This window comes from Mustela putorius, unplaced genomic scaffold (genome assembly GCF_011764305.1).
Source record: "Mustela putorius furo isolate JIRA1106 unplaced genomic scaffold, ASM1176430v1.1 tig00003854_pilon_pilon_pilon, whole genome shotgun sequence".
NCBI classification, from domain to species: domain Eukaryota; kingdom Metazoa; phylum Chordata; class Mammalia; order Carnivora; family Mustelidae; genus Mustela; species Mustela putorius.
The window spans coordinates 10,639,274-10,661,957 of NW_025422006.1; the positions used below are offsets into that span (position 1 = coordinate 10,639,274).

General features: G+C 37.3%; 2 long non-coding RNA genes across 4 annotated transcripts in view; one reads left to right on the top strand and one right to left on the bottom strand.

Moving 5' to 3' along the window:
- Positions 1–15,135, bottom strand: part of LOC101679630 — a 118,842-nt gene extending 103,707 nt beyond the window's left edge. For all 3 annotated transcript variants that reach the window (XR_001182233.1, XR_200683.2, XR_006601981.1), the window contains exons 1-2: positions 15,050–15,135; positions 7,355–7,619 (exon numbers count right to left, since the gene is read on the bottom strand). This is a non-coding gene — a long non-coding RNA (uncharacterized LOC101679630). The remainder of the gene's footprint in view (positions 1–7,354; positions 7,620–15,049) is intronic.
- Positions 15,136–15,595: 460 nt separating this feature from the next.
- LOC106007479 lies at positions 15,596–21,885 on the top strand. Its single transcript, XR_001182232.2, has 3 exons — positions 15,596–15,777; positions 19,114–19,358; positions 21,799–21,885. It is a non-coding gene; the product is annotated as an uncharacterized LOC106007479 (long non-coding RNA).
- The last annotated feature ends 799 nt before the right edge of the window (positions 21,886–22,684 follow it).

Sequence of the window (22,684 nt, forward strand, 5' to 3'; positions counted from 1 at the left end):
TTATTCCATAACAACCAGCTGAGGAAGTGACTTCACAGCACCAGGATTCAAAAGGAAAACCTGCTGTGACAGGTTTAGAGCTCAGCCATAGAGCTGTATCCCCTCTGGTTTCCAGTGTTAAAACACTGCAGCCCCGGAAGGAAGCACTCGCTGTGGTCTCTCCCTCTCCCGGGCTCCCATTACTGCAGCATGACTGGCAATTTCCCTGAACATGCTGTTTCTTCATTTCAGTGTTTTTCTTTAATTTGACAGAGAGAGAGATTACAAGTAGGCAGAGAGGGAGGGGGAAGCAGTCTCCCTGCTGAGCAGAGAGCCTGATGTGGGGCTCAATCCCAGGAGTCTGGGATCATGACCTGAGCTGAAGGCAGAGGCTTTAACCTACTGAACCACCCAGGCGCCCATCAGTGTTTTTCATAGAATCACTTATGGTATTCCCTCCTTTTCTGTTTTGTTGTTGTTTGTTTGTTTTTAAATGACAAAGAGTCTTCTGATAATATAAACATCTTGCTTGTTCTGAATGGCAACCTATAATCACGACTGGGAGAACAACTAACAACAGTTCACTTATTTTCTTTCCAGTTCTTAAGATCCCTTCTACTCTCTTCTCCTGAAGGGCCAAACTCCTGTGTCTTTAACAACAGAGAAGTTCCGAGAACATCGAAGATGTACGTAAAGTGAATCTACTCCCCAACATAACTTCATTTTCACTATGAAAAAAAAATGCAAAATGGTAAAATAACCATTTCTGAATGAAAATGTTTACTTGTCCCATTTCAAAGCTATATAAATCATTTTCCTTAATATGGTCTAATTAGGAAGCAGTTTTGTTCTTATTTTTACAATGTAGTCTTTAGTCCATTTGATGTGAGGAAACAAAAATGAATCTTCACTGAAAAATGTGTATGTATCAGAAACTACGTTAAACTTTCTACACAGATTTCTACACAGATTTTCTCCTATCGTCCACGAACTATATGGAATACTAACTGCTATGTATAGTTTATAGACAGCAAGCTAAGGTACAGAGAGATAACAAAACTTGTTGAAAGTTAGCTAGTAAGTAACACATTAGATTGTTGTCCAACAACTGGATTCCAGAATCTCTGCTGTTAGCTCTTAGCTCCTATTTAGCCTCATCAGCTCATCATTCTTAAAACATAAATCATCATTTTCTTTTCTTCTTCTTCTTTTTTTATTAACATACAATGTATTATTAGCCCCAGGGGTACAGGTCTATGAATCGCTAAATCATCATTTTCTACATCATTTACGCAGACACAAAAAAGTAAGTGACACCATCTCTGTTTCATAGATGAGGGAACTTGGTTGTAAAGTCACTTGTCTAAGGACCTCTATAATAAATGGCTAAAAAACAAAAACAAAAACAAAAACAAACCCACTGTGTGTGCGTGTGTTTGAAACATATAGTTTTACTGCCCCGGTTTAATTTATTTTCTCAAAAATTTTAAAAGCTCTTTCTCCCTCTCCCACTCCCCCTAAGTCTGTTCCCTCTCTCACTGTGTCTCTCTGTGTCAAATAAATAAATAAAATCTTAAAAAAAATAAATTGCATTCACACTCAAATTCTATAAGAAAGAAGCTTGCTCTTGGATAGTTTATGCCATAGTTTTTCAAAGCCTGGTCTTTAGGGAATAATCGCCCAGTTAAGTTCTAATTCTTCCATTTAGGGACCATGGAACTTTCAGCAAATTATTTAACCAACCAATGTGAGGCCTCCTGCCTGTAAGGATAATAGTGGAATCCAGTTTGCAGATTGTGAGGAGGATTACCTCCAGGAATGCATGTTACAAACTTTCTGCATAATGCTGGGCAGTGGGTATGTAAGCAGTCAATGTTATCTTTTGTCCTTATTACTTAAGGTAGGCCTGAAGCAAAACTGGAAGACAGAAAATATGGAAGCTGATTTTGAATGAATGACAGGATTTCTCGTTGGATAATGTTCAGGTTCTACATCAGAAAGGGTGGGCACTGGAGGGCCTCAGTTAGTTAAGCTTCCGACTCTTGGTTTTGGTTCAGGTCACAATCTCAGGGTCCTGAGATCTGGCTCTGTGCTCAGCAGGGAGAATGCTTGAGATTCTCCCTCTCCCTCTGCCCCTCCCCCCTTGATCACTCTCTCTCAAATAAACACATAAATCTTAAAAAAAAAAAAAAAGTGTGCCTAGTTTCCAAAATCTATAAAGAACTTATCAAACTCAACACCCAAAGATCAAATAATCCAATCAAGAAATGGGCAGAGGACATGAACAGACATTTGTGCAAAGAAGACATCCGGACGGCCAACAGACACATGAAAAAGTGTTCAAAATCACTCAGCATCAGGGAAATACAAATCAAAACCACAGTGAGATACCACCTCACACCAGTCAGAATGGCTAATAACAAGTCTGGAAATGATAGATGCTGGCGAGGATGTGGAGAAAGGGGAACCCTCCTACACTGTTGGTGGGAACGCAAGCTGGTACAATCACTCTGGAAAGCAGCATGGAGGTTCCTCCAAAAGTCGAAAATAGGGCTACCCTACAACCCAACAATTGCACTACTGGATATTTACCCTAAAGATACAAATGCAGTGATCTGAAGGGGCAGGTGCACCCGAATGTTTGTTTATTGCAGCAGCAATGTCCGCAGTAGCCAAACTATGAAAAGAACCTACATGTCCATCAACAGATGAATGGATAAAGAAGAGGTGATATATATATATATATATATATATATAATGGAATACTATGCAGCCATCAAAAGAAATGAAATCTTGCCATTTGCAATGATGTGGATGGAACTAGAGGGTATTATGCTGAGTGAAATAAGTCAATCAGAGAAAGACAATTATCATATGATCTCCCTGATATGAGGAAGGGGAGATGCAACATGGGGGGTTTGGGGGGTAGGAAAAGAATAAATGAAACAAGATGGGATCGGGAGGGAGACAAACCATAAAAGACTTGTAACCTCACAAAATAAACTGAGAGTTGCCGGGGGGAGGTGGGTAGGGAGAGGGTGGTGGGGTTATGGACCTTGGGGAGGGTCTGTGCTATGATGATTGCTGTGAAGTGTGTAAACCTGGTAATTCACAGACCTGTACCCCTGCTGCTAATAATACATTATATGTTAATAAAAAAATTAAAAAATTAAGAAAAAAATGGGAAATATGAGAAATAAGTATATTTTGGAAGCAGTTTGATTCATTTTAGCTTTAAATCTTCACCTAATGCCATTGCTTTATTCTGTAACTTATTGATTCACTTTGATTGAGTCTGTAAAACTGGATTATGAATTCTATTTTCGTTCAGTTCTTTTTGTTTTTCTTGCTACTGCTAGTTTTCATCTAACATTTTATATTGTAGCCTCAATAAAAATAATTAAATAAAAATACTTCATAACTCAGGGTTTCATTAAACATTGGTAAAGTTCAGGTAAATTCACTCCTAACTATGAGTTTTTCTTTGTGTCCAGTTCCATAATCAAAATATTAAAGGAGCATAATCGCCTTTACAACCATAACTCTGTTGGTAATATTTAAGAGCCTGTAATGTCCGTAAGGATCAGTCACCCTGATGAACATTTGTGATTCACACTGTATGCTCTATAGTGAATGAAGAGGTTGATTTCTTAATAATGTTATTAAGGACTCTATTCTGGACTCTGGCCAAAAACTGGCATGGTATCTGCATCTGGTGTGTGATGTGGTTTCTGACTGGGGTGACTACACGGCCCCACCCTGACCAGTCAGTTGCAACAAGCCCAGCATTTGTACTCACTCATCAGAGCAGCTTTCTGTGTTGGTGACACCTGAGGAAACCGTCTACAACCCAGATACTTTCAAGAACTCCTGGTAGACTGATACTCCCTGACTTTCCGCATATGTCCTGCCATACGCTCAGAGAGGAGTTATGCCATCCTCACACCAGCTGTGTATCACGTGAAAGAGGACAGCCTATTTCCTGGAATGTTTCTCAGTTACATGGTTTCTCTATCAGAAGTTGTGCTACGTGAGCGATCACACTCTTAGGCAAAGAAATCTACCAGTGACCCACCAGAACTTTCGAAATCTCCTCTCTTCTCAGTGATAAACTCATGGTAGATCGGGTTGCTTCTTTTTCTTTCCTAAATTTATCTCCTTAAGAAGAAATCCATGGTTTCCTAAAGTTTATTTCTTAAAAGTCATTACTACATTTTAATCCAAGAATCTATAGAGCTTTCAGGTTTTTTCTTTTGGTATCATCATCTTGATAATTTTTTTTTAAACTTAAGATCAGTAGCTTGAAATAGATGAGAATCAAATAATTTGCTTTTTGCTCTTTAACAATTATTAAGACTTTCAGATGGAATTGTTAGTATTTCTGCCAAATTATGTCATTCATGTCATCAATGCAAGCAAAGTATTTTATATCATAAAATTTTCTAAATTTCAAGAAATATGAATAGACATGAATTCTAGTCAGTAGTATCACCAGTAATTTAAATACATCTCAGAGTATCCAGAAGTCGAGTATCCAGAATTTCATTTAATTAGAGATCAAAGTAAACCACGACATCTATCTCTTTGACTCAGTTTATGCTTTGGTATTCTTCTGGTTGGTTTGTTTTGAAGTGGGAATATTGGCATTTTTTATTACATTTGCTGCAATTGATAAAACTTATTCTTGGCAATTTTGTAGGGGTTATAACTTACATGAAACCAAAAAATACAAAAAAAAAAAAAGCTGTCTGGAGAGTCAGCTTATTTATTTATGTTTCTGAAACACTCTAAGATAATCGGAAATTAAGCATTTATTTATAGTCAATGATTTTAGGGAATGGTAGCAAAGAAATAATGAAAGAAGATTTCAACATAAGAACTGAAGAATAAAAGGTAATTCAATGAGGAAGAATTTCAGAGAAAAAGTCGAAGAAAATCATGAAAAACAATAGCGCTCTGGAACAATCAACCCAGAGAAAAGATCTCAGATGGACAAAAACTAAGCGCGCACAATGCTTTTACATTGCATTCCCTTCATTATAATGACAATGAATAAGTCGAACTGTCTCATTATTTCATCATCTTGCTTTGTTTCAACTGTCAGTTATGAAAAATTACTGAGAACAAAATTTCAAAAAGAAAGAAAACTTTGAACAGTATGAACACACCATGAGTGCTAACTCCAGGAGAGCTGGTTTTTCAAGAATCATGCCAGAAATTAAATAATGATGAAGCAGTTAGAAACATACGTGTCCTTTTGAGGTTCCCACACTCTCCTACAGAGGGGAAACAAAGTAGATGCCTGTGGTTCTACCTATTCTGAGCATGGGACTTTAGAGAGGAGAGTTTACCGGCTTTTTAGCGTTCAATGGTAGCATATATGGGTTCATTGTCACTAAAGTCCTCAAATTACTGGCTCATTTTTGGCTGTTACTGTCAATCTATAATCTTGCATCCTGTAATGTTTTATCAATCTATATTTAGAATTTATGTAATTTTATGCTTCCAAATATCTAAGCTAAGGTAGGCACCATGGTCTGTTCTCAAAGATGGAAGATATAAATTCAAGTCCTGACTCCTCTAGTTACTAATCATTGATTTTAGCTAACTCTCAACTTCACCAGGCTTCAGTTTTGAAATGTGTACAATGGCAGTATCACCCCCCCCCCCTTATTTTTCCCACAGTATAATTGTGAGGATGGAATAAATATATGTAAAAAAGTTTTGTAACTGCTGACGTAGTAAACTAATTAGGAGTTCTTCTGACAGATGTAGCAGATAGGATTTCACTTCTATCTCTTTGGTTTAAAAGACTTGGGGCACCTGGGTGGCCCAGTGGGTTAAAGCCTCTGCCTTCGGCTCAGGTCATGATCCCAGGGTCCTGGGATTGAGCCCTGCATGTCTGTTCCATGGGGAGCCTGCTTCCCTCTCTCTCTCTCTCTGCCTGCCTCTTTGCCTACCTGTGATCTCGGTCTGTCAAATAAATAAATAAAATCTTAAAAAATATAAAATAAAAGACTTTTTATAGTTATATATTTGAGACCAAAATGCTAGGTTTGTTTATTTATTTATTTATTTATTTATGAGACAGGACACATATGAGAGCATGTGCAGGAGAGGGGCTGAGAGAAAGGGAGAGAGAGAATTCTCAAGCAGACTTCCCACTGATGTGGGGATCAGTCCCAGGACCTTGAGATCATGACCTGAGCTAAAATCAAGAGTCAGCCACTTAAGAGCCACCCAGCTGTCCACAAGCTCTTTTTAATATCCCTGCTCTTAGGGTGGTATTATCCCAGTTTAAGAATCAGGTAGTCAGAAGATTAAGTTCTAGAAAACCAATGCTATACTTAATTGGCATAGTGACATAATCCTTGGCATGAAACAACGTTATCATCTACACTCAAAATAAGTGGAGATATATGTATATATATATATATGCGTGTGTGTGTGTGTGTGTGTGTGTGTGTGTGTGTATTGCATTTGGAAAAGTTTAAACACATTGGGACAGAAGACTCAGCTACTAGATCTGGATCACAAAGGGACTACAATTATCGCATTATGTTCATTTTACTCTGACTTCTTCATACAATATACAATATTGTATATGTGTGTGTATATATATATACACACACTCATATGTATTTCATTCAAGGAAGTAGTCTGAAGCCTTTTTTGAGATGTCTAATAAATGCAGAAAATTATTAATAAATAACTGTTCCTGGTTTTAGTGAGTATAGTTCTAATGTATTTTCTAAATAAAACAGCCTTAAATCGAGTAATGATCATGATTAGACCTACCTTTCTGAATAATCATTTGCCATATTATTCTTGAAAAAATCTATACAGTATTATATGTTATATGCAGAAGGCAGAGTAAAATGAACATAATGTGATAATTGTAGCCCCTTTTAATCCAGATATAGTAGCTGAGTCTACTGTCCCAATGTGTTTAAACTTTTCCAAATGCAATGCTGTTGATTACCATTTGGTTAAAAATAGTAAGAAAATGTAAGTTACTGGGGCGCCAGAGTGGCTCAGTAGGTTAAGTGTCTGCCTTTGGCTTAGGTCATGATCTCAGAGTCCTGGAATAGAGCCCCACATTGGGCTCTCCACTCAGTGGGGAGCCTGCTTCTCCCTTGCCCTCTGCCTGCAGTTCTGCCTGTTTGTGTGCACTCTCTCTGCCAAATAAATAAATAAATAAACAAACTCTTAAAAAAATAAAGACTCATTAAAAAAAGAAAATGTAACTTAACTGCTATTTAGGATCCTTGACATCGAGTAAATGTTTATACACACACACACACACACACACACACACACATCTGTATAGCAGCAGAACAGAACTAACTCCGTTTTAAAACTTAAATGATCAAACCTTGTTATAGAAGGTAAGACATTTTTACTCCAGCAGCGTGGAGTTCAGTGTAAGAACTTTCAGGGAACAAGAGCTGCTGCTTCTCTGGAAGTTGTCAGAGACAGGCATGAGGCTGCTGACATCCCTTTCTATCTTCCTTGGTTTCCATCTGCCCTTTTGAGGAAAGTTCGAGAAGGCCTCAGGGATCTGTTTGTTCCAAGTGTACCCTAGAGGGTGGAATCTGTTGAGTTTCAGTCTTCAGCCACAAGGAGTCAGCTAGTCAGCCCTATAAATAAAAATAATCATGCCATTACGTTCTACCAGCCCACCTAGGCAGATGCTCAGCAAGATGTATGTTTCAGAGTTTCATAGTCATGGGTAGATTAAAAAACACCGACTGCAGCTGTCCTTTATATCATCAGTAACCCAGAGCATTAAAAAAAACAAAGAGGATTAATTCAGATTTATAATGATAGATTAAATTTCCTCCTTACTCATTCAATTTCAAATATCTTTGTACTGGCCCCATGTGAAGTATTTATTTACTCACCAACCTATTCAAGTCAGACAGGTATTAACAGTGCTTCTTTTATCTTTTATTTTCTTTGTTAGCTTCACCCTCAGTGTGTTCCTCTCCACCCTCCCCTACCTCCTAGTGCTGGGGTTTTTTGTTTGTCTTTATATACCTAAATATCTATTTTCCCTTGCAATGAAATTATTTTTTTTTTTTTTTAAGACTTTATTTATTTATTCAAGAGAGAGGAAGAGCAGGGGGAGGGACTGAGGGACAGAGGGAGATGTAGCAGCAGATTCCCCAACAAGCAAGGAAACTAAAGCGATACAGGGCTTGATCCCAGGACCCTGGGATCATGACCTGAGCTGAAGGCAGATGCTTAACCCACTGAGCCACTAGGCGCCCCTCGCGATGAAATCATTCTAACTCCTATTCTGATCACTAGAAACTGTGTTAGCTAACAGCAGGTCTCCAGTGGGTTATTAAACAAGAAAGCCAGTCTTCCTTACTGTCATCATATCACTGATACGGAAGGATTTCATTTTAAGATGAGAAAGGGAGACACATGTTAGAATGCAGAAACTGAAACTAGAATTGATTTCAAGGGACCAACTTTCCATATCTGTTGTTCAGTCATAGAACTGCCATTGTATTATGTTGCAGACAGTACTGGCTCACCTTTATCCTGTATAAGCACTCCCAGGAGATCTCCTCTGAGCTACTGCCGAGAACATTATCAGCTTCCCAATCATGGAGAGTAAGCCAGATTTTCCTAACTACTTACTACTAAAGAATTCTTTGGACAAATGAATTCATTCTAATATAGAGGCAACTCATGGGTCATTACTCATTTAAGAAGTATTTATTAAGTGCCTACTATGTGCCAAGCATTGTGCTAATAAATGAAGCTAGTAAGAAATAAATCAAGGACTTAATGTCTGTTGGGGGAGATTGATATCAAACATGTAATTACATAGATAACCACACAAGTAACTATATATTCACATCAAATTCATTAAAAAGAAATTCAGAGGTTCCTTAAGAAATTAAAAATAGAGCTTCCTTATGATCCTGCAATTGCACTACTGGGTATTTACCCCAAAGATACTGATGTAGTGAAAAGAAGGGCCATCTGTACCCCAATGTTCATAGCAGCAATGGCCACAGTCGCCAAACTGTGGAAAGAACCAAGATGCCCTTCAATGGATGAATGGATAAAGAAGATGTGGTCCATATATACAATGAAGTATTATTCCTCCATCAGAAAAAATGAAGACCCAACTTTTGTATCAATATGGACAGGACTACAGGAGATTATGCTGAGTGAAGTAAGTTAAGCAGAGAGAGTCAGTTATCAGATGGTTTCACTTATTTGTGGAGCATAAGGAATAACATGGAGGACATGGGGAGATGGAGAGAAGAAGTGAGTTGGGGGAAATTGGAGGGGGAGACAAACCATGAGATACTGTGGACTCTGAGAAACAAACAGGATTTTGGAGGGGAGGGGTGTGGGGGTATGAGCCTGGTGGTGGGTATTAAGGAGGGCACGTATTGCATAGAGCACTGGGTGTGGTGCATAAACAATGACTTCTGGAACACTAAAAAAAAATTAAAAAAAAAATAAAAATTAAAACAAAAACAAAAAACCCCCAAAACATTAAAAAAAAAAAAAGAAGTTCAGTACAGTATTTTGTTTGTTTGTTTGTTTGTTTTTTTGAGAGGGAGAGGGGGGTGGTGGGCAGTGGCAGAGGGAGAGAGAATTCCAAGCAGGCTCCACACCCAGTGCAGAGCCCGACATGGGAATTGATTTCAGGACCCCGAAATCATGATCTGAGCTGAAATCAAGACTTGGACGCTTAACTGACTGAGCCACCCAGGTGGCCCAGTACAATCTTCTTCCTAGGCCTTAATTATAGTTTTCTAATTTTTTCCTTATTTTTTAAAAAATTAAATATATATAAATTTTATTTATTTCATTTTTTCAGTGTTCCAAAATTCAGTGTTTACATACCACACCCAGTGCTCCATGCAATGTTTCCTCCGTAATACCCACCACCAGACTCACCCATCCCCCTACCCCCCGCCCCTCTAAAACCCTCAGTTCATTTCTCAGAGTCCACAGTCTCTGTGTGTATAACAATGAATTCAAACATCTGCTTTATTTTGAGCCTAGTTCTATGTGGTAGGTGGATATGCATTTGTAGTCCTAAACTATTATCACTTAATTCACTTTTCCTTTAGAAAAAATAATGTCTGAAATTCTGTGAGCCTCATCTCATTGTTATAAGCAGAAAAACGGAGATGGTCATGATTTCCAGCAGGATTTTTTTTAAGGTTTAAATTAAAGGGGTCTTAAAAGGGCAGTGGATGCTCTAAAGAAGTTTCCAAGATTATGGAACTGCTAAGTACTAATATAAACAAAAATGTGATTGGTTACTCCAAGGACTGAATTAGAAAGTTAAGGAGTATATCGTGCACTTGTATATTAGTATATTATATAGTATAATGTACAGTATATTGCAGCTGGACTTGAAAGAATATAGATACATATGTGGTGGGGAAGAGGAAGCATCTTTACTAGGAACATGATGAGCAAATATGCCCAATGGGGACTCGAGATTATTTGAAAAATGGTAGGGAATCCGGTCTTGTCAGGATCAGGATGCATGTGGTCCTGAGGACGCAGAATGGGTGAGGAAGAGGCAAATCCTCAGAATCTTAGCTCTTAACTATGGGATGAGAAAAACAAAATAAAATAAAACAACAAAAATAATATTTAATCATTGCATTAGTTTCCTGTTTTAGGTCTTTTTGTCAGGTCAGGCAACAGATGAAACTCTTATTTTTTTACTTTCTAAAAATGCGTTCTGTGTTTTTCCTCAGAAAGGGCAGTGAGGGAAAGAGTTTCTTCCCGAAACTGCAAAATTTGAAGGTTAGGTCAGAATCAGGACAATAGGCTTTGAATGAACAGAGAGGTTGCTTAAGAGGGTCAATTAGAAATAGGAATGATTTCATTATTTCACTTTATGTATACATGTATGTATGTATGTCTGTATGTCTGTATATAACATATATATATATACATATTCTTGACATATATATATTTATATACCTACCTTCACCAGTTTTCTTCTATAGACTTCTACCTAAAGCCATCATTTTCCTTTATAAGTGAAATCACCATTTATGAATATGTGTGAAAGAGGGTCATTACTTTAGGCATCAACAGAACAACATGAGAAGGTCAACCATTGAGAGAGAAAGAAAGTTTTAAGATAAGGGATGTTGGTTAATAATCTCAGTGCTGATCTCCATATAAAGATTACTTTCTTTTTTAACAGAAGAATATTTAATATCTTAAAACAAAATAAATATTTTGAGTTAGATTTTGTTTTTCTTTTAAAGGAGGTCTAAATGTAATATTGCACAGGAAGCTTCCAAGGCTTTGGGCAATTGTTTTCTAGTTCCCAGAACCTGGATCAAACCTTCTTCTGGAGCTATCAATGACATATATATTATTTAGAGTTATAACTACAAAATGACTTGAATCGGTACCTTTGGTAAATACACTATTTTTTTTTTAAAGCATTTCTTTTTAAGTAAACTCTACACCCAATGTGGGGCTCCAACTTAGAGCAAGAGTTGCAGGCTCTACTGACTGAGCCAATTACACGCCCCTGGTAAATGCACCATTGACTTAAGTGTGAATTCCAAGAACCCATCTGAACATAAATCCTAGATTCCAAATGAAAAGTGGTGGTTTTCCTAAGTATAATATGATGGACATTCTATGTGTCTGTTATTAGGATGGATTGTTCAGATTTGGGATATATTATAAACCTTACATGAATACTTCTCCCCTCTGACTACAAATGGACCAGCAAGCTAAGCAGAGACTAAAGGCATTACAGACCAGCCATGAAACAAAAACATGCTTTTAATAATCTCTAATTATCTCAAATTTGGTAGCTTTGAGGGCTCTCCACCTGAATGTGCAGCTGAATGTACATGAAAACTCAGTTTTAACCTTTTAATCTCTGTCTATGCCTATATGATAAGGCATACCTTATTCCAAGTCAGTCAATCTCTAACCCAAAAGCTGGGTTATGTTAGACCGAGCTGAACTAAAAAAGTACACGGCAGTCAACCTGGTAACATGATGGGACTCTGCGAACAGTGCTCTGCTATAAAATGGAAAGGATTGTGATCAGAGTAACAAACTCTAAGAACAACAAAAGGATCAGGTCAGTGCTTGTGCAGGGATACGAACCGTATTTGCTCCATCTTCACAATATTTCACTAAGCCAAAAAATAAAGGAGTGAGATTCTATGACAATTGTAAAAAGAAAAAGAAAAAAAAAAGGCCTTCATTATATAAGTTTTCAAATTTTGTCATATTATAGCTGTTCGTGACAACTGGGTACAGAACCACTTTTGCAAAAATATCAAATGCATATACATTAAACCAATTAACCTGGATGCTCAAATAATGAGATGATATTTATACTGTAAGTGGGATTTGATTTTTTTTTTTTTCAGATTAAGTCAGTACCAGAAGAAGAATTTGTTCTGTGCTCTGATGGGAGCAATGTAGAAAAAGTTTACTTATTTTAAAATTCCCAATTATCCACAAATCACTATAGAGACTTCAGAAGACTTTTTCTCAGCTATACTAAGGGGAAAATAAAGGCAATTAAGTTTGGACTGAAGCTTACAGATTTTAAGCCTTTCCACACAATAAAAGAAGTACTGAGGACGAGACAGTGGGTTCCAATGCTGAAAGAACGTTGTGGACATTTGTTATTTTGTCTAAGAAGTGTTCCTCCTCATGTTAAGAACAGCTGTATCTTCTTTTGTTTTTTGTTTGTTTTTTTTTTTTAAAGATTTTATTTATTTATTTGACAGAGAGAGATCACAAGTAGGCAGAAAGGCAGGCAGAGAGAGAGAGAGAGAGGAGGAAGCAGGCTCCCTGCTGAGCAGAGAGCCTGATGCGGGACTCGATCCCAGGACCCTGAGATCATGACCTGAGCCGAAGGCAGCGGCTTAACCCACTGAGCCACCCAGGCGCCCCAGCTGTATCTTCTTTTGGATAAAACCAACCAACAAGCACTAGCAGGGCTTTCCAGTCACAGTACATCAGCTCTCTGTCCACAGCGGGCAATTTACATATAGGCTACTCATCCAAGTTACGCCAATCAGAACACTTTTCCAGGATTTTCCTTCCTAAACAGGAGAAGAAACAATGCTTCTCTGGCATTCAGAAGTGTGAACAACAAAAGTGTTGGCTGTCAAGTTTCCTTCTGTTAGGAGAAGAGCTACTCTGATTAATACAGATATAAGAGAAAGAAAGAAACTTCTAATTGCATCCTAATTCCTACTTCTAAGAGTCTGAGGGCCAGATCTATGAATGAGTTGCCAAGACCCCCTAGTATCTTTCTCGTACACATTCCTCTTTCTGACTAACCTTGCCGGGGGTTCAGCTTCTAAGCTAACAATCCTAACTAATCCCAAAACACAAATTGACAATATTAGTTATATTAAGGTGAGGTTATTATATATTAAGAATTGTTATTCATATTTAAGGAGAGGTTCATTAAATAGTAAAATGATACAAGCTAGCTGAAAAGTGTCCCTTGCTCCTAATGTTATTTTCCCTTGTGGGTTGCTAAGGATCCCACAGTGCTTACCTTGCTAAGATCTTCCCTCTGTGTCTCGAACCCTCCTCCCTACTAAAGCCTACGTGCCATTACTGCAAGAGCTCAATACGTATTAGTAATTCCTTATTCCTATCTCTCTGGCCCTTTACACGGGATTGGAACAGTCTGGCCTCTTGCCCCTCTGCTATGAAGAACTGCTACAGCTGGCTTTCATTGATTTGTCTTCCGATCCCTTCTCTTGTAATTGCTCCTCCTTAAAGATTTTTGATTGAGAGCAAGTGAGCAGGGGAAGGGACAGACGGAGAGGGAGAAGCAGACTCCCTACCGAGAAAGGAGCCTGATGTGGTTCTTGAACCAAGGGCTCTGGGATCACGACTTGAGCTGAAGGGACACGATGCTTAACTGACTGAGCCACAAGGGGCAGAGAATTGAATTTTGATGCCTTCATAGATTAACTATTATTGCCTTAGGTTATCAAACTTCTCGTTTTTTTTTTTTTTTTTTTTTTTTTTTTGCTTGTTCGTCTATGGAAGATATTGGCTATGCTTAAAAGAGTATAATCTGCTGACTGAAATCACCTTATGAGGTCAAAGTACAATGTCAAAATCTGCACTATTTGTAAGTAGACTATTCAGAAATTCCACACAGCAAAGAACAGTAAGCGCCCTTCCCAGGACAGATTCTCTAACATAGGGCAACTTGTGTGTTTAGCTTTAAGTCCTGTGAGGGTGGTAAATTTTGGTGGTGTTTTTAACCAAATTCCCCATGCCTGAAAGAGCAGCTAATACATGTGATAGCTAACTTTTTTTTTTTTTTTTTTTGAGACCTAACCTGTGACTGGTTAGATTTGAATCATTTTGCCAAATAACTGAGTATATGTTTTAAATTTTGTGTGTGTACTCCTAAAATGCGCAAAGCCCTCTGGACAATTATGGTATGAGTCAGAATTCATCTTGAAGAAACTTAGTCTAGGAGAGGAGAGAGATGATATTAAAAACAGGCATACTAAAAATTCAAATGAAATGATTCTGTATTCAAGATCCAGCCAACGTACTACTGTTTGCTTTCCAGAGAAGCTACCACTCCTTTCTACAGAGACTTAAAGTTTCGCTGTAGAGGACTGGCTGTTAAGTTGGGTCTGAAAATCTGACTAGGATTCCAACAGAGAGAAGCTCCAAGCCAGAGAATGACTAGCCCCCCACATCAGTCTTAATGTCTTTTCTAAGTCTCTACGAAGCCAGCAGAAATAAAACATAATGTGTTCAGATAGCTGAGATTACTTTACTGTACTTCATGAAGCACTTTGGTTTCTTTAAGACATAAGTGCTTTAAGCTGTTTGGAGTGCCCTCCCAAGGGGAAAAATGTGACTTTTCTACCACTTCTCCTTGAAGAGACATGAGTCATTTGAAAAAAAAAAAAAAATTTTTTTTTTTAAGAGTTCAGGTTTCCGTTTTAAGCCTCTGCCACATTACCACTGAACTACCTATTAGTGAAAAATACAGTTATTCCAAGCAAAGGAATGATATTAGCTTGATATTACTTACCTTCTGACAGGACTATGTTCTCCCCTGACAAATCTCCCTCCCCTTCTTCAACACTTTGGGGAAAATTTTAAAGTCGTGACTCATCAAACCGCAGTTACACATGCTGAACTTTGGTAACTCCTTCAGCAAAACAGGTTTGTTCACAAAATGGACTCCTCACTCATTTTCTAAGAAAGTCTCTCTTAGGGTAGTGACATTCGCCACACAACAGCTCCCTTCAAAGCAGTACTTATTTTCACAAAACCCCATCTATAGAGTTAAAAAAAAAAAATCTCATGGTGATATGAAACTCAGTACACTCAAGCTACATGTAACTTAGATGTTTTGGTGTAAAGGAAGTTGAGGAGATACTAAATTTTAAGAAGTCCATGAGGCAGTTTTTCTGATCTTCATTTCATTTCCATATTGCAAATATCAAGTGCTGTAAAGAGTATTTGCCTAACCCATCATTTCTAATCCTGGTGAGTTTTTTTGTGCTCTCTCTCCACCCAACTAAGCCCTTATTCTCTTGACACTTAGAGTACTTTAAACAAATTTACCTGTGTTCACAGCAAATATGCCTCAGCCCCAGGCAGCTGACTTCTTGTTCACCCAGATGGAAATTAAACCTCAATGTGCATATTGCAAGCACCTGCCACAGCCTCTTAAAAATGCAAGACCTTAACCAGGCAACAGGGATATAGTTTCAGAGAGGAAGAAGAACTACATTGGTGCCCTTCATCGGAAGGGTAAGGATCTTTAATTCTCTCAGATTGTGCACTGTACACTCATTAGCTGCATTTAAATTTCTTGGGGTTCTTCTGAATCTGGCTATCACATGAGGAATTTAGAATTGTTTTTTTTCACATTTTGCTTATTTTTAGTCTTTCCAAAAGACTCCTGGTTATGTAGCAGATTTAGGGAAAATGTTAGAATTTGCATGTTTGGCTTTGAGCTTAAAGATGTGATCTTGGTTATAAAATGTGTGCAGCGTTTCCCCCCCTTTTAGCTTATATTTTGATGCTTATTTTATGACAGTTTCATGATCTTCCATATTTACATGGATGTATAAAAAATATAAAATATCTAAAAAAATTCAAAGATGGTTTTTATATACTAGCTAGCTACACAGAAGTCACTTCCCATAGTTTTTTTTATTTTTCTTTTTTACAATTATGGCATTGCAAGACATCTCAAATCATTCCATAATGAAAATTGGTCTTAAATTCCATGCCATTATTATGCATGGAGAAAAAAGGTGGTGTGTTGTTGTAAAACCCAAGCATTATCTGTTACCATTAAACTAAGTTACATCTGTCTTGCAATAAGGAAGTGAAAGAGGTTGTTTAGGACTTTGTCAAAATTAGAGATAGCCATTTACTGTGGACAAAATATTTTTAATTTTTATAATATCAATACTTCAAGACACCAGGAGATAAAGATCAGTCAAAAGTTTATCTTACTGTCCAGCTATTTGTTTGATCTAAAAGAGTACAAACAAAATTTATCTTCACTTTTCATCAGTGAGATAAATTTCTTTTCAACTGTAAGAAGTTTCTGGACCTCACATTCTTGGGGATGCACACTAAAGGATTTGTTGATCTTTAGCTATAATTCTATAGGCATGACGAGGCAATGGCGTCATGAGGGAGGCATTCTGACCCATCCGTTGTCTTCCTTAAGACCACAGGACTCTCTAGTCTCAACTCTGCTACATCAAGGAGGGAGGGTCACTGGAAAGGATTAAGTAAGAGGCAAGTAGCAATATTTTCCAAACAAAGAGAAATTTCTCACAGAAATCCATTAAACATTACATTTTATCTCCATTATAATATATGTATAATTTATCTCTGGACACTGGGCTCATAGATTTAGCAGGAATTACAAAAAACAATACCGAACACTCACAATTTGCTAATTCACTGAATTTTCTACAAGGAAAAAAATTATTAATCATATGCTAGTGGGGCTTTAAGTCTATATGAGGGCATTTAATCAAGCAGGTACTTGGTTAAGTGAGTCTGTAATAGAAATTTATAGACTTAACAGAAATTTAATTTCTCACAGTTTTGGAGGCTAGAAGTTCGAAGATCAAGGTATTGGCAGGGTTGGTTTTTTCTGAGGGCCGTGAGGCATGGACTTGTTCCAAAATGCTCTTTCTTTGTAGATGGCTGTCCTCTCCCTGTGTCTTTGTATTGTCTTCCCTTTGAACATAGGTGAGGTTTCTTGCCACTACTTCTCTGTCGCTGCCCCTCAGCAGGACTACATTTGTTCTACCCAAGGACTCAGTGTTCCTCTTTTTTCTCCCATCAAATGATCAAAAAAGGAGACTATGAGGAGTTTCTCTGTGGAAGAGATATCCCTCATCCCAAAGGGCAGTAACTCTTGTTCCGTACCAGAGCTCTGTCTCCGCAAAAGCTTCTGGAAGCTTGTTCTTTCAGTATCCTGTTTCCCCTGTTACTTCAATTCTCTTCCTTTAATGATTTTATAGATTTTCAATTAAAAATACATTACGATTTTCTAATTCTACATCACAATTAAGATCTTGTCGCTCCCCATTTTCCCACATGTTATGCAAGTATATGCAAATATCTAAGAGTTGCCTACACTTTCCCCCACATTCTTAGCTCCTAGGTTCTTCTCAAGCCACTTTCTCTCCAAGATGCTTCCAAAACTCTTATCCATATAATGTCATGTTTAGAGAAATTCGAGATTTACAGAATAATGGAAAGTACAGAGAGTTCTATTCCCTCTACCACTGGCCTTGGTGTCCTCTATTATTTTACTTTTTTAGAAGTTTTAAAAATTTATTTATTAGAGAGAGTGAGCATACACACAAGCCAGGGGAGGGGCAGAGGGAGAGGGAGGAGCAGGCTCCCAGCTGAGAGGGGAGCCCAGTGCAGGGCTCGATCCCAGAGCCTCGGGAGCATGACCTGAGCTGAAGGTGGATGCTTAACTGGCTGAGCCACCTAGGTGCCCCTCAGTGTCCTCTACTATGAATATCTTGTGTTTGTCTGGTGCATTTGTTATAACTGGTGAACCAATATTGATACATTATTATTGACTAATGCCCTACTTTTACATTAGGGTTTACTTTCCATGCTGTATAGTTCTGTAGATTTTGCTAATAATGTCATATAATAATAATGTCATGCATGCAACATTACAGTATCACACAAAAGAATTTCCCTGCCCTAAAAATCCACTTACTCCTTCCCTCTCCCCTTCTCCCTACCCCTGGCAGTTATGAGACTCTCTGCTGTCTCTACAGTTTGCGTTTCGAGAAACTCATGTAGTCGGAATCGTATAGTATAGAGCCTTCTCAAACCCCTCATGTCATTTAGCAATATGTATTTAAGATTTTTTCAGGTCTTCTCCAGGATTAACACCTGATTTTATCATTGAGTAAAATTCCATTGTGTGGACATGAAAGGGTTTGTTCATGTGTTCACCTACTGAAAGACATCTCAGTTGCTTCCAGTTTTTGGCATTTGTAAATAAAACCGCTAGAATCATTTTTGTGCAGGTTTCTGTGTGGACATGAATTTCCCAAGTCATTTGAGTACATATCTAGGAGTGCAATTGCTGGGTTATAAAAGATCTTGTTTAATTTTGTAAGAAACTGACAGGCTATCTCCTAAAAAGCTGTGCTGTTTTGTATTTCTAGCAGCAATGAATGAGTGTCTTGTCAGTTGGGCTTCTGAGTTAAGAAGTATCTATTGCTCATACAAATATTATTATGCAATGAGTTCCTACTTTTTTCTTTTGCCACTGAAAGGTTTTGCTCCAAGTGTGTTGACACAGAAGGGAAAATCACTGTGATGGCACAAAATACTAAGAGCTGTAGAAGGATCTGTGTACAAAATGTGTGGTAGTTAAACTGGCGTTAGGAAACCTGAAATTTCCTAACTTTGGCTTTAAATAACTCCATTGCTTTCCTTGAGCCTAGAAAACAGAGTTTGACCTCCTGATCTTAACACACATCTTAATTTTCCTCCTCCAAAACTTCTTGAAAATTTATTGGAATAAAATTAGTTACAACAGCCAATGTGACAGTGTTATACTCTCTCTCTCTTATTTTTTAGGATAAAAAGAGAGGAAGAAGGATTCCATATGCAAAGATAAGACAGATTTCTGCAACATCAAGTCACTAATTCTAGCATGATCCTGTGGACGGAAGTGTCAGAAATGACTCACCAAATCATCTACTGACTTTTCCTCAGTCACACAGGAATAGATACTAAGCCACCACTGAATCTGAGTTTCTGTCTTCTCTAAGATTTCTCAACTACAGAAGAAAATATAGAAAGGCAGAGAGACCCAAGCCTAAGTATGTTAGCTGTTTTTGTTTGGTGGACATTGGAATTAAACAGAAAAAAAATGTAGCATTCATCTAAGTTATAAATAAAATTAGCCTTTACCTCCAAACTCACACCAGGAGCAAAGCAGTAAGCCCAACATAAATGAGTTTTCAGCACCTTTTCTTTTATCCTTAGATCGTACCAGAATACGAAGTTTCAGAAAATCTAGTGAAATGGGAAATGGGACCACCTTGTTCTTTTCCCCAGTGATCTCAACTGCTAACGACCAGCTTAGTAGTGGAAACTGAATTAATGCCCCAACGTCAACCGTTGCTGTGGTCATGCTAACACAAATGTATATGAGCAGATTCAAGTCGACTATCTGCTTTAGAGAAGTCGAAACCCATGTTTCTCCCATGACTAAGAATCTTTCAATTACTCCCTTAGATCAGACCAATTATTTTGTGCATATCATGTGTGTGTAAGTAAATTTATTTAAATTTAAAATATTAAAAAATTGAAGTAGAAAGTTTTGCCTGTTTGTGAACATTGTACAGAGAATGAAAAAAAAGTAATTTCTACAAATCAATAAGGAATAGGTGGATGGTCCATTAGAAGAATGGGCCAAAAACTTGAACGGGCAGTCCAAAAAAAGAATATCCAATAACCAACATATTAGTTGGTTATTGGATACATATAAGTTGGTTATTGGATATATATATATATATATATATAACATATAACCAATATATATAACATATAACCAACATTAAAAAATGTTCAATTTCATTAGTCATGGAGAATGGTAAATTAAAACTCTAAAGTAATACTACTTCATAACACCAGAGTTGCTGAAATGAACAAAGACAATGTCGAATACTGAGAAGGCTAAAGAACAACTAGATTTCTCCTTTACTGCTGTGTTGGTACGTTGGCACAACTTTGGGAAACTATGTGGCAGTCCTGACTAACGCTAAATGTATGCATATCCTATGAAACTAGCAAAAGGATCAGAAGATACACACAAAATACTTACAGCCACATGTTTGTAGTAGCCAGAAATTAGAAACATCCAATATTTGACTAGAAAAAAAGATTAAAAAATCGTGATATAGTTATACAACAGGATACCATAGGACAATGAAAATAATGAAAAGCCATATACACACATATATATGTATATGTATATATACATAGATATATATACATGTACAAACAATAATGATATCTGCCATAACATGGTTGGATCTCACAAACAGGACCTTGGACGAAACATTCGACACAATGTCCGATTACTTTAAACATACAATTTTGAAATTTTTAAGCATACAGAAAGTAACAAAGTAACCGCCTTTGTATCCAACACTTAAGTTTAACAAATGCTACTTATTTCAGAATGCTTTAAAAAAAAAAGAGAGAGAGAGCGATGTATGTATGGTGAACAAAATGGTGAACAAACCCTTACTCTTTGGCTTTCACCTTCCTTTCTCCTCGGGGTTAACCTGTACCCAGAGTCTGTAATTGTCCTTCTCAATCACGCTATTGTAATGTCTCATATGTGAGCATTTCTAAAATATATACTATTGTTTTGATGTTTAAATCATTTTCTTCAGAGGATACTGCTCTTTTTGATTAACATTACATTTTTAGCATGGATTCAAGTTTATTAACCTAGTTTGTTCCTCTTATATCATTTTTTGGGATAATTTCTCTACTGATAGATAACTGGGTTGTTTTCATTTTTTGGATAATACAAGTGATATTTCAATCTTCATATGTATACATAGCACCTTATGATATAATTGTATTCTCTCGATTATATAACTAGGAAGACACATATTTTCTACTTTTTTGGGGTATGTGTACTTCACTCCTCATCTTCAATCTTTTTCAAGCTTTTTAAAACACAACATAACATTCAGTCGGAATACATTTACATCTTTACATCGGGCACTCATAAATATATATACATATCACCATAAGCTAAGTGTTCATAAAATAGTATTTACTTTATAATATATGGCACACTCTGATAGTTTCCATGATTTTCCTTTTCGTCTAGTTTCTCCTATTTTTTTTTTTTTTTAAATCTTGGTCAGTCAGTACTAGTAAATCGACTTCGTACTCTACTAATGATTTTGACCTAAACATTGAAACACACTGCTACAGATGTGCCTGGATATCCAAAACCCAAAAAATTGTCTTGCTGGGACCTGACCTACTGAGAAACTTTTTTTTTCTTTCCAAAGTCCATCGGGATAAGGAAATTCCAATCTCAGGAATTCCAATCATGGTTTACTTTGGGGGGGGAGGCAGGGTGATTCCTTTCATTTTTTCTTGCTGAATCCTTAGCAAGATAAACTTATCAAATATTAATCCATCACATTCTCAGCCTCCCACACTGATGTTAAGAAAACAAAGTTCCCTCCACTTGTTCTATACAGCTAACTTTGTCTGTTTTTCCTTAAGTGAGGTCCAATAAAGATGCACTCATATGAACTTCACTATCCATGTGACGACCTCATTACCTTGAGCAGGTAAAATTTAAAAAGTGTATATATTTTTTCTGTTGGGAATAACTGAGTATTAACCATCGTCATCACCCTAGTAACTCAGTCTGTGTGTGCACGTATGATAATTGACTATTGACATATCCAGAGGTAAAGGGAAAACCCATTTAGAACATTTTAAATGCCAACTAAAGCAATGTTTCCATGGACTGTGGACAGCAGGAGTGAAGAAGTCTGGATGTGGATAAAGTTTGGGATGAGTGAAATGCTGTTCTTGGTGATTCTGAATATATGTCTTTCTCCATACGAGAAGTAATGCATCCAACAGAGCCTAACATAAAGGGGTGCGAGGAAATCCCTTAGTAAACCAGATCTTTTGCTGGATGGAGTCTTAGGCATATACTTTTGCTCTGTTAACACATAATGTGTGTGAGAGACACCGTATGTTGTCTCATTGTTTTGCTTCCTCTTCCCTATCAGGCCTACACTAAAGGAGTAAAAATAAATAGGCTTTGAAAATGTAACACATAGTGGTTGCTTTCTGCGATCTTTTTTTCTCTTTTCTTCTCTTCCTTTACTTTTTGGTGTCTCTCTCAGTAAAGTGAGCTGGAGCTGGTGACTCATCTTATAAAAGCAGCAGGAGTAGTGAGTCATGTCTCCAAGGCTGCAGTATGTGGCATTTCAAATGCAGAAAACATTTAACTCCTGATTATCCCTCAGCTGTTAATGATAACATATGCTATGCTTTCTTTTATTTCCACAAATCCACTTGATTGTGTGGGTGGAGGAAGTTTCCAACAGATTACTAACAACAATATTCCTATATGATTACTGACTTTTGTTAC